Source organism: Lates calcarifer, linkage group LG2 (assembly GCF_001640805.2).
Source record: "Lates calcarifer isolate ASB-BC8 linkage group LG2, TLL_Latcal_v3, whole genome shotgun sequence".
In the NCBI taxonomy this organism is placed as follows: Eukaryota; Metazoa; Chordata; class Actinopteri; family Centropomidae; genus Lates; species Lates calcarifer.
The window spans coordinates 14,869,913-14,880,871 of NC_066834.1; the positions used below are offsets into that span (position 1 = coordinate 14,869,913).

The 10,959-nt window shown below is 42.2% G+C and overlaps 1 long non-coding RNA gene across 1 annotated transcript; it reads left to right on the forward strand.

Annotated features, from left to right (window-relative positions):
* Positions 1–10,727, forward strand: LOC108894281 (uncharacterized). Its single transcript, XR_001962795.2, has 3 exons — positions 1–201; positions 3,927–3,992; positions 10,664–10,727. It is a non-coding gene; the product is annotated as an uncharacterized LOC108894281 (long non-coding RNA).
* Positions 10,728–10,959: the final 232 nt, after the last annotated feature.

Here is a 10,959-nt window from a genome sequence, read left to right on the forward strand (position 1 = left end):
CTCTGACCTCCCTCAGCTGACCCACATTGACCCTGAACCTTACACCACCCACTACACAGCGTGACGCCACGGAAACCGTAGACCGTGTAACAACTGGTAAACCGGAGTCACAGCTGGTGAAACGAACCGTAAAGATTACTTAATGTCGGGTTCTGTGAGGAACCGTTGTTACAGCAGGACGGAGGAGCGCCAGGTACAGCGGTGAGTCAGTACACACACTTGTTAGCTTAGCATGCTGTCTTCTCAGGTACTGTCAGCTATTTAGCTGTTAGCAACTAAACGTGTCGAACGCTCAGGTAACTGGTTAGCATGTTTACGTGTGTGATGTAAGGCAGAGAGGCTACTGTAACCAGGGATGCTGAAGCTATTTAGCATGTTAGCAACGTTCAACGTTAGCGAATCCAACATGGCTGCTGTTTGTTAATCCTTGGGTTTAAGGGTTTTGGCGGTTTAACGGTTTAGTCAGGTGAGGTCTACCTGTGTTTTCTGTGTTTACTGAGCCATTAGCAGTTAGTGATCCCGATTTCAGCCAGAATACAGCAGAGGATTGGTCAGTAATCAGTAATCAATAACTAGCCCCAGAGTTAGCTATTTGGGATTATCACTGGTGTTTTCAACAGAAACAACTGAAATGTTGCTGGGTTGGTTTGTCCTACAGAAGCTATGGCAGCACCTATTTAAATACTTCAGCTACTTATATCTCTGATTAATTATTTATGATTAATATATTTAATCATAAGTTTCTAAAACCTTGATTTTGATCGACTAACGATTCAACCTCCAGAGAAATTCAGTTTACTCGGATATAAGATAAAGTGAAGCAGCAAATGTTTATTTGGCATTTGTGCTTGAATAATAAGCGAAATAATAAATGGACATCAAGATATAGGTTAATATTCTTATACAGTAGTAATGCAGTAATAGATGCACTCTTGAAAACCAACACCAGATTCAGAAGAAAGCTCATCCTTACGTTGCTGCTTGTTTTTATGTCCTAGCTTAATATGTGAACTCAATCCAGAACAAGATCATCTCAGTCTAATAATGTCATGTTTTTTGAAACAATCAAATAATGGTATTAAAAGTAGTGTTATTAAGCAAAGAAACACTAGTTCTATATCAGTTCGTGGTTTTACCAACAAGTCTTTTCACATTTATCCAATTGAAAAGCTTCATTAGCAGATATTTTATTTAGACTGATGGTAATGACTCTGCTTTTCTTCCAAAATAAGTAATTTTATGTTTTTTTTGGTATCATAAAAACTGCACAAGAACATACTTAATTTCCAGCTACGTTGATCGGAAACAGAAGTACAAATAAGTTTATAATAGTTTTCTTTGTGGAATCGGCTGAATATTTTTCATCCTGATGATAAGATGAGTCTCTGAGGATATGTAGAAAATTGACTTGTTGTAGCTGGTTATCCAAACAGCCTCTGCACTGGCACATCAGTTAAAACATGAAGACCAGAGGAAAGACGTTCAATAATTTGTTAAGGATTTCCACCTCAGTAGTTGGTTGACAGTTAATTAAAGGCAAATGAAAACTATAATCGGCAAACAGGTGTACTCTCAAATAATAAATGCACAGTCAGCTTCAGGAAATGTCACATGCAGATCAACGTGATGCAGCAATCAAAGGCAGAGGCAGGACCTGATCCAGGCCTCTTATCAGATCAGGTGTGGCACAGTAGATTGAGGCCCCACAATTGTTGCCTGTCAAAATATCCTCTGGCTGCTTGGCTCACTTGACTTTAAAATGATTTCTGGGTGCTGGGATTGGCACTGAAGATGTGTCCTCCTTCCTCTGCTGCCATTTTCACAAGTTTAAAAAGACACTGGTCACTCCTCTGCTGCGTAGCCAAGATGGCGTCCATTCAGGGTGAGAAGTGTCCATCATTCCACACTCACACACTTCGCACTCAAACTAGCGGGTGTGATTATGAAAGTACACAAATTGAGACATGGCATCACATTTTGAGTCTGTGGTGTCATGTGATCAGTTTGTGTAACAGTTCCTCTCTTTGCCAGATGAAATTCCTCCAACCTAAAGTAACTTTTCCTTCCAGGAGTCACTCGCTCCTGTTATTAGTTATTGTGTTTTGTGTTCTATTCAGCAGTACAACATAATTTCCCTCCACCCCTCCCTCTGACTAACACAAAGTATTATGTCCTGGAGGTGTGACTTTCAGCTCCTCCAGTAAAACTGTCTCTGATTTTGTTTATGCGTTTCCCCTGCAGCTATGTGTGTTGTGTAACAGTTGTGTAGCAGCATGTTCTGGACTGTACACATACTGTAGGAAGAGAGCACAGAGTTAGTCATGAATGAATGAAGAATCTGTGATAACACACTGAGGCTGTCCATGTGTCTGTGTGTTGAATTGCACTTGCTTTAAATCAGATATTTTTTACCTGAGCTTTCATCATCTGTTATTTTCATTGTGTTTTCAGTGCAATGGCAATAAAGACATTCTATTCTATCAGTGTTTTGCCGCAGTAGCAGCGCAGATGGGTAACACCACAGATCTATACAGTCACCTTAAACATCACCACAAACAGCAATATGATGAAGCTGTTCCATTTCCTCATGCATTTGGTAAATTAACAATAAACGTGCTGAGCTGTGGCTGATAACTTTTGTGGTTTTTCTGTTTCAGGTGGTTAAAAATTAAAAGTCAGCCTCCTTCATCTTGGGGAAAAGGTAGTAGTCTGAGAGGCCACATCAGGTGAACAGGATGGGTGTTGGGCGAGTTCAGATCCATGTTCAGCCCATGAGCACCATTTTCTCAGACAGAACTGACTTTCATTTTTTAATGACCTGGCACAGAAAAAACACAAAACTTATTCACTTCAAACTTTCTGCAGAATCACTCAGAGTTAAACTGTATGTGCAGGTAACAAGAGCTGTTTAACTCATCTCTGTCTACCTCAGGACACCACCTTATCAATCAGCCCTCAGAATAATGTTTTTTCCCCTCATGGTTTATTGTAACACTGATAAATGTTGCTCCTCTGTGTGTTTGTAAAGTTTGTGAACAGAGATAGCACCCTACAATGTCCACTATCAGTGCACTCCTCTTGTTTTAAAGTTGGTGGCAGTTTCCTTTCTCAGTGATACTGGTGGAAGTTTAAAAAAAAAAAAAAAAAAAAAAAAAAAATCCACACTTTTCCAAACGTAGCGTGACAGATGGCTGTCTTGTGTCCCATTTTATTTTTTATTATTTCCTCTAAATCCTGTGACTCTTGTATAATCATGTCATTACTTTCCATGTTGATATGACTGTACCTGTTGAAATCCAAACAGAACAGGTGAGGCCTTTACTAAAGCCTGTTAAACTGTATCAGACACTGCTGTCCAGATCTCAGTCTGAAGACTGTTGTCGGTGCAGTTCACACCATGTTGTTATTAACCAGCATTTTACACCATCGTGTGATCTTTCAGAGTCTGGCTGTCATCTGAGATTTACCTTCTCCTCCAGTGTTTGCAGTGAAGGCTCTGTCTGTGTTAACCTGTCTGGGTCAGAGGAAGGTGGATGGTAAACTCACTCTGCTGTTGAATTTAGTGGAAGTTGCCTCGGTTTCTTTATATTCTGAGGAGGTGGATGTTTGGAAGTAATGGAAACCCCACCTGTCTTGCAGATACAGAGAGTGACACATCTGTTTTAACAACAACTGTTCTCAGATCTGTGGCTCCTCTAACCCCCTCAGCTGTTGTTGTTCCTCAGAGTTGATCCTCTGAATCATGGCCTTGCCCTCAGTCAGAACTGAGCCTCAGTGAAAGCACATACCAGCACCTCAGCAGTCGGGGGTGGGGGGGCTGGTTTCTGCTGTGTCAGACACTGAAATATGGAACTCCCTCCATCAGGACTTCAGTCTTTTTCCCAAACTTTTAAAAAGTGACCAACCTGTGTTCCTCTCCCCTGCAGGACTGGAGCTGCAGGTCTGGACTTGACCCGGCGTCTCAGACCAGAGGAACAAAGACTCTCCCCTCGGTGAGGATGGCAGGAGATTGATGTTTAAGTGCTGCAGGTCAGCCGGGTCACTCTGAGCTGCCTCTCTTTGTTTCTACTCAGCAGCTAAATGGATGTAATAGTTTGTGTAGCCGGCAGCTTCACCTGGTCTTGTGGGTGTAAATCAGAGGCTAATGGTTGGTTGTGTCAGACAGGAGGTCAACTGTAAACAGCACACTGAGGAAACATAATGAGGAGGACACACCCTCTGATTCAGCTTCTCTTCTTTCTTTCAAAACTCTCACTCTGTCCTCCTTCACCTCCTGCTCCCTCCTCCTCCTCCTGGTCACTTGTTGATACACTGTGAAGACTGTTGAAGTTATATAAGCTCAGACATAAAGCTCCACTCTGACTGTGTGACACCATCACATCCTCTCAGCTCAGTGCTGAGGTTTTCACTGAACATCCACAGTGATAAAATCGCAGAGTTCACCTGTAGCTGAGTAAAAGACACTGACGGTGATGGAAACATTCTTCATGAGGACTGAAGTCTATTTCTGTCCAGTCACATGACCGTCCCCCAGGAACAAACAGTCTAAATGTGGAAACGCTTTTTAACAAGTGGAAATCCTCGGGAATCTCAAGAATCGATTCAGATTCTTGATGCCGTGACTCGATTCAAAATGGATTCTTTACTCCACTAAATTCAACATGGAACATAACTGGTAGCTGAACTAACTGGTTCTGATTAAACTCAGTCTGACAGGGAGAAAACAACAGAGAGCAGCTTTTCTGCATTTATTCTTTAAGCATGTTACAGTCCTCTGCCCGTTTAAGAATTATGACGTGAAAGTGTAATTTACTGTAATTACACTTAATTTGAAAGAGCAGAAGTTGGTTTGTCTGTTCTGGAGTAAATGAGGGAAACAGTTGTGCTGTTACTAACATTGTGTCTGCAGTGATGGAGAACAGAGTTGGAACAAGTGAAACTCATCGTTACTCTAAAATGAAATGAAACAGACGGTGGGGTTATTTTGTTCCCACGACCAGAGTTGGTTGGAGTTTAGTAAAGTGCTGCAGTGTTGTTGTTAATCTGTGAGTGACGGCTCGTCTGCAAAGCTAATAATTATGTTATTAAATCTAAAATGTGTCTGAACCTTGAGATGAACTTCAGGATAAGTCTGGTGTGCGCTGTGATCCTATGGTTGAGCTCCACATTTTCGTTCTGTCAATGGCACTAACAACGTACTAAAATCAGTTTATTTTGGAATCTGAAGATATGAGATTCAGCATTGCTCTGTAGTCCAACAGGACAAGGCCATTTTAAGCACAGAGCTTCTTTTCTTACTCTTAGTAAGGGATGAACGGGAGTCAATGTGGATTTGACTGAAGGGATTGATAAAGACCTGACTTTTTTTTGCGCACCCTGAAAGACAGGTACGCAGAGAGAGATGGTAAAGAGAAATGACTGATAAAAGTTTTATGATCTCTGGCCGCCCATCAGGATTTGTCCTGGTAGAGTTAAAATCAGTAGTTAATAAAAATCTAAATTAATGTTAGCAAGTGAAATCTAACTTTCTCTCTCTCTCTCTCTCTCTCTCTCTCCTTTTAGCCAGCTGTCACCACTGTCTCCATTTCCTGTAACTGTTGTTTCAGATTAAAAGTCCTCTGCTGAATTGTGTAATTGCGACCTCATGACATTGCAGTGGTGGAAATTATTCTCCAGCAGCAGGCTGCTGGCACAAAATGTATACTGTGGAAACACTGGCGACATTAAGTTGCCGTCTTGGTCATATCTTATGCTGTGCTCCATTTACATCAGAGGTCAGAGCTGGGAGTGATGTCACCTCAGAGTTGACCATGCTGCAGTTGAGAAGTCGGAAAAACATGAATGCTCACAGGAAAGCCTTCATAGTTGCTAAGTTATTAAATCCTACTGCACCGCAGAGTGTCTCTCCTGTTGGGCTGCTGACAGCATCGTCACAGTTAGTTTTGTGGTTCAGTCATTTTAAGACTCAGTTGTAAAGTTTACAGCCTGACACACTGTTGCTCCTGAATTGTCGACTTTTAGAGGGCAGCCCTGGTGATGGTTTTGTGTGATGGTCTTCTATGTCTGAACAGCAGGAACAGCCATCAAGTCAAACTCAGTACACACACATGCGTCTAAAGAGGCTGTGAGAGTAGCTATTTATTTCTTTTAACTTAAATTCTGTAACTAAAATCCCTGTGAGGTGTTGTTGATGAATCGTACGAAACATAATCCACTGTAATCAAACCTGTTCTTTTATAGTCATCTATCAGTAATCAGCCACAGGGGAATGTGTCTGCCCAGTTGGGAGGTCCTTGTCTTTCTTTGGCCCTCGGACCAGCCAGCCAAGAATGAAGCTATTCTATGAGGGCTTAGCTCCAGGCCCGGCCCTCCTCCTCATTGGCTGAATGTAAATTGTTCTCCGAGGTGGAAAACCTGCTCACATTCTTCTCTGATGAGCTGTGCTGTCGCTCGGAGAGCTCTGCCTGTCAGTCTGAGCCCAGAGCAGTAATTTTCCATCAGAGCAGAGAGAAGTGGTGTTTTATAGATGTGTTGTCATCCCGTCGATGCCTCAGCACCCCCCACCCCAGCTCACACAGCACCAGTAATTACACAGAACAAGACACAAACTGGCCCACCAAGGCAGGCTGAGCTGGATAATCACCACCCTCCACTTAGCCAGTGGGAGGCTGAGGATCACTGCATGTGACTGCACGCTGGACGTCCAGAAGATTTCACATACTGTGTTTGTTCACACGTATAAAATACAGTGAGATTACATAAGAGGACATGCGAGAGAAGCACTGCTTTCACCTCCATGTTGTGTAACACTCCTGCAAATGTCAGACTGATCCTTATTCACAGTTCATCTCCTGGAAGCGAGATATAAATACATTAATTAAACCAACAGAGCTGCTTTCACTAAGTGTTTATAGGACCTGATTCATTGATTGTGTTTGGGAGCTGGATGGATATGGTGATATGGTTTAGATGAGTTAATGCTGGACAAGGACAAGGATCCAGTGATGTTAGCTGAACAAGTTAGCTGTGTTGCTTTGTGGTACCAAAAAACAAATAATGATCAGTTTTGAGGGACGAGCTCCTCACCCTCTGCTCCAGAGATTTTGATTTTTGTTTTGTCCGTCTGGTCTCTGCTTTTACTATTCTACTCTGAATTGCTGCTGCAGCGGTGGTGGCTGTTAGTTTAGGAAGCACTTGATTTGATATGCAGTGGAGTTTTCTACGAGCGGGGCATTTTAAAAATCAGTGTCAGACAATCATATTTACTGAATTGCAGGAAGCCAGTGATTGTGATTAATATTCGATTGTACAGCCCTACGATGGGCAAGACAGCTGAAGTCAAGTCAAATTTTATTAAACCACAGGGAAATTTGGTTGTAGTCAGGTGTTAGAAACACATTCATTGCATCATAAATACAACATAAAAGACAATAGATGGTCAGAACACAGGGACAACAACACAGTGCAATACACTGCAAGTTCACTACATGTGAAGAAAAAGAATCCAAGTTATGGAGTGTGGAAAAAAAAGCTTAGCACCATCATCTGTTCAAATTCAACCTCTTGATCGCAGTGCAAACAAAAGAGTCTTTGAGTCTTCTAGTCCTGTGAGTCTGAACTCTGTATGGTCAGTACTGTCCAGTATGGTGTGGGCCTTATGACCTGATGATTGAAAATATCAAGAAACTGAACTTGATTTAGCCTGATAACTTTACTGGCCTGTTCTTATTGGCCAGATTCAGGTTCTCAAACCACGCCACAAAAGGACAGAACAGATTAAAAAAAAGCTCAAAGCAGTAAATTGGTGAAGATGGTAGTTACCATTTAATTTTAAGTCGTGAACTGACCAAACATTTCTGCTGTAGCTGCGAAGGAATTTAAAAAAGCGAGTTAAAGAACATATTCTCAAATACAGAAATACTGAATTTCATAAATCCCAAAACAGAACTGTTACAGAACATGTTTCTATTTATTTCCCTGTTTTTTCTTAAATATCACAGTATTGAGCTCTCTCAGCCACTGTAATGACATCGCAGAGCACAGTTTAAATGTCTAACAAAGCACAGGAAAGGTCAGTATTGATAAGTTCAGGAGGCTTCATGTATTTTTGGACTCTGTATAAATTAAAGTTAACTGGGATCAGATTGTGAGTTTGAAGTCTTGAAGTCAGCTGACCTGGGTTCACCCTCTGCCCTCGTCCTCCTCTCTGCATATTCAGCAGTCATATGAAAGGAGCCCGGTTTGGGAGCATTGAAGCTGCAGACGGGTTGAAGTGTCGGGTTTAGGAGCCCTCTGGGGAGGCCTGGCGGACACCTCAAAGGTTTGGATTCAGTGCAGAGCCCCCCCCCCCCAGGCCAGGGTTCAGAACTAGACTGGAGCAGTTTTTTAAATGTCCTGGGCACCACAACAGAACAGCAGGAAGAAATATTCACACTCACAGTGAGAAAAGAGGAGGCAGGGAGCCATTTTAATGCAGAGGGGGAAGTAAATGGCTTTGAGGAAAAAGATGCTGAAAGATCACCAGCAGTGTTTGTCGGACTTTTATTTATAAATCACTCGGTCCAGATTTTTGAACTGAGCAACCTTGAAGCCTCAGTGAAAAACTGTCAGATTCATGCTGTTTGATCAGATAGTTCCTGATTTAAACCTTTTAACGTAAAGAGAATCAGTTTATTGTTTGAGTGAGTTTTCAAACAAAAATGACAAATATTTGCTTGTTCCCACTTCACTGTGTGGATTTCTGTTTTTCAGTTTTATTCTATTGTAATGTGTGTAGTGTTGGTCAGCAACACAAACATTTGAAGACGTCCTCTTGAAGTCTGATTTTATTGATCAAACAACTCATCGAGAAAGTTGATGTTAAATGTCGAGTCAGAATCAAATCCATTTAATTCATCAGTTGGTTAGATATTTCCTAATTTAAATCCTTTAAGATCTGGATAGACCTGAGGATAATCAGAGCAAGAGCTGAACAGTTTATCAAACTGAAATTGCAATTTGAACTAATGCGATTATCAAACCAAAGGCTGTGATTATTTTTCCAGCTCCTGCCTCTGACCCAGTGGTTAATCATGTCATATCGTTGTCCCTGTGTGACAGTCAGTTATGCTCACCAACAAGAAGTGGCTTAAGTCAAAGTGGCTGTGTATACGGCCACTAACAAAAAATATGTGTCAGAAGCTGAAAATGGCTGCTGCCTCAGAGGAGACAGGTCGACAACTCGCTACGTGAAGGGCAAGAAAAGCTCCTACAAGTGTTGTAAGTCTCATGTGACCTAAAATCAGAGATGGACCCCAAACATCCTAAAGTCAGTCCAAATTATCAGTGTTTTTTTCTTTTTTTTTTGTTTTAATACGTGCTGTCTGCCAACAGTGGCTCTGTTGGCAGGGAGGATAGCTGTAGTCCTCTCCTCCCTATATACTGTAGCTACATGTCTGTGATGATGATTAGATCAGGTAGAGTCTCCTCATTAGACATATTGACACACAGACCTGAGACCAAGACAACATGATTGATTAGAGAGACTGTAATGTGGACTCAGGTCTAGCACTCAGGTCTTGGATACTGTGGACCTGTCAAACTACACTCTGCCCTAGACTCTATGGTGTGAAATCCACCTGCAGACCTGGTCCTCCATTCACAGACAGTGAAGCCCTTTCAGATGGTCCAGAATGCAGCGGTGCGTCTGGTCTCTGATCGGACTAAAAGGTCACATGACCGCCACTGGCTAAACATGGCCAGAGAGACTTCTGGGTCTGAACTCAGTCATACAGGCTCATGCTCCTTCTCAGCCACTATGTTCCTCCAAGGATCGTCGCCTGACTGTTCTGGTTTGTCGTCTACGTTAAGGTTTGACTGTATAACTTTTGTATAACTTGTATAACTTTTAACGTTTACACTGTGAGTTATCTCCTTATCACTGACTGTGAACTGGAGTATTTACATTCCTGGGTGGATAGTGCTCGACCTGACACAATCTCTGCATCACTAATAGATCAGTAATAAAAATACTTGAGGCTCTGAGGCGCTTGTAGTGCAGATGTTCCCTGGCTTGTTAATGGTGTGTCACTGTGTTTAGTTCTCCAGCCAAGAGTCATTAATAATGAGCTCTGCCAGCGTTGGCCCGAATGCTCAGAGCCGCAGGGTGCGTTGGAGGAGTTTGCACCTCCTCCTCTCCCTTCTCCTCCTCAGTCTTCAGCTGAGTGCCTATTGGCTTGTGATGTTCATGCTGGATTTGGCTTAATCCACACATTCCTACAGTACAGTAACAGAAAGCTCACGGTGACATGGAGCCCAGGCAGTGATGAGGGTTCAGATCTTCTGCCAGCATCATGGTTTTATGTCCAGGCCTGTGTAGAGAGCAGGGGAAGGCTGTTACTCACAGTGTGAATGAATGTAATCCTCAGCCACGTTCCTCATTCATTTATTCTTCATTCAGTCATTCAGCCTTTCATTAACAGAATACTGTAGCCGGTAGTTAGGAGCAGGAAATTTAAAACATGTTTCATGCTGGTCAGAAACACAGAACTGTGTCACTTATTCGTCAGTAAGCAAATCAGAACCAACATGACGGCACTTTTTTTTCCTCTTTTAGTCTAGTCTTAATGATTGTTATGTTTAGGCATCTTTGTTAAATAGCTTTTGGTTCTGTGGTTGTTTGCAGGTTTAATTCCAGTTAATCAGAAGCAGACTTCAGACAACATCCACCTGGAGGACAATCTGCAGGTAAAGGTAAGAATCGATAACCAAACACTAGGGATGGTCAATTTCAAGATATCGTGATAACAAAAGTGTTGCAATACTGCTGTGGACCTGGATGGGCGAGAGAGAATAGAGCAGGGGAGAGAGAGAGACAAAGCATTTCAGTTTCCCCAAGTCACAAAATGAGAGAGGGGGAAAGGTGACAGATAAACAGAAAACAATGTGCAGACACTGTCAGACGAAGGTTATCTACATGAC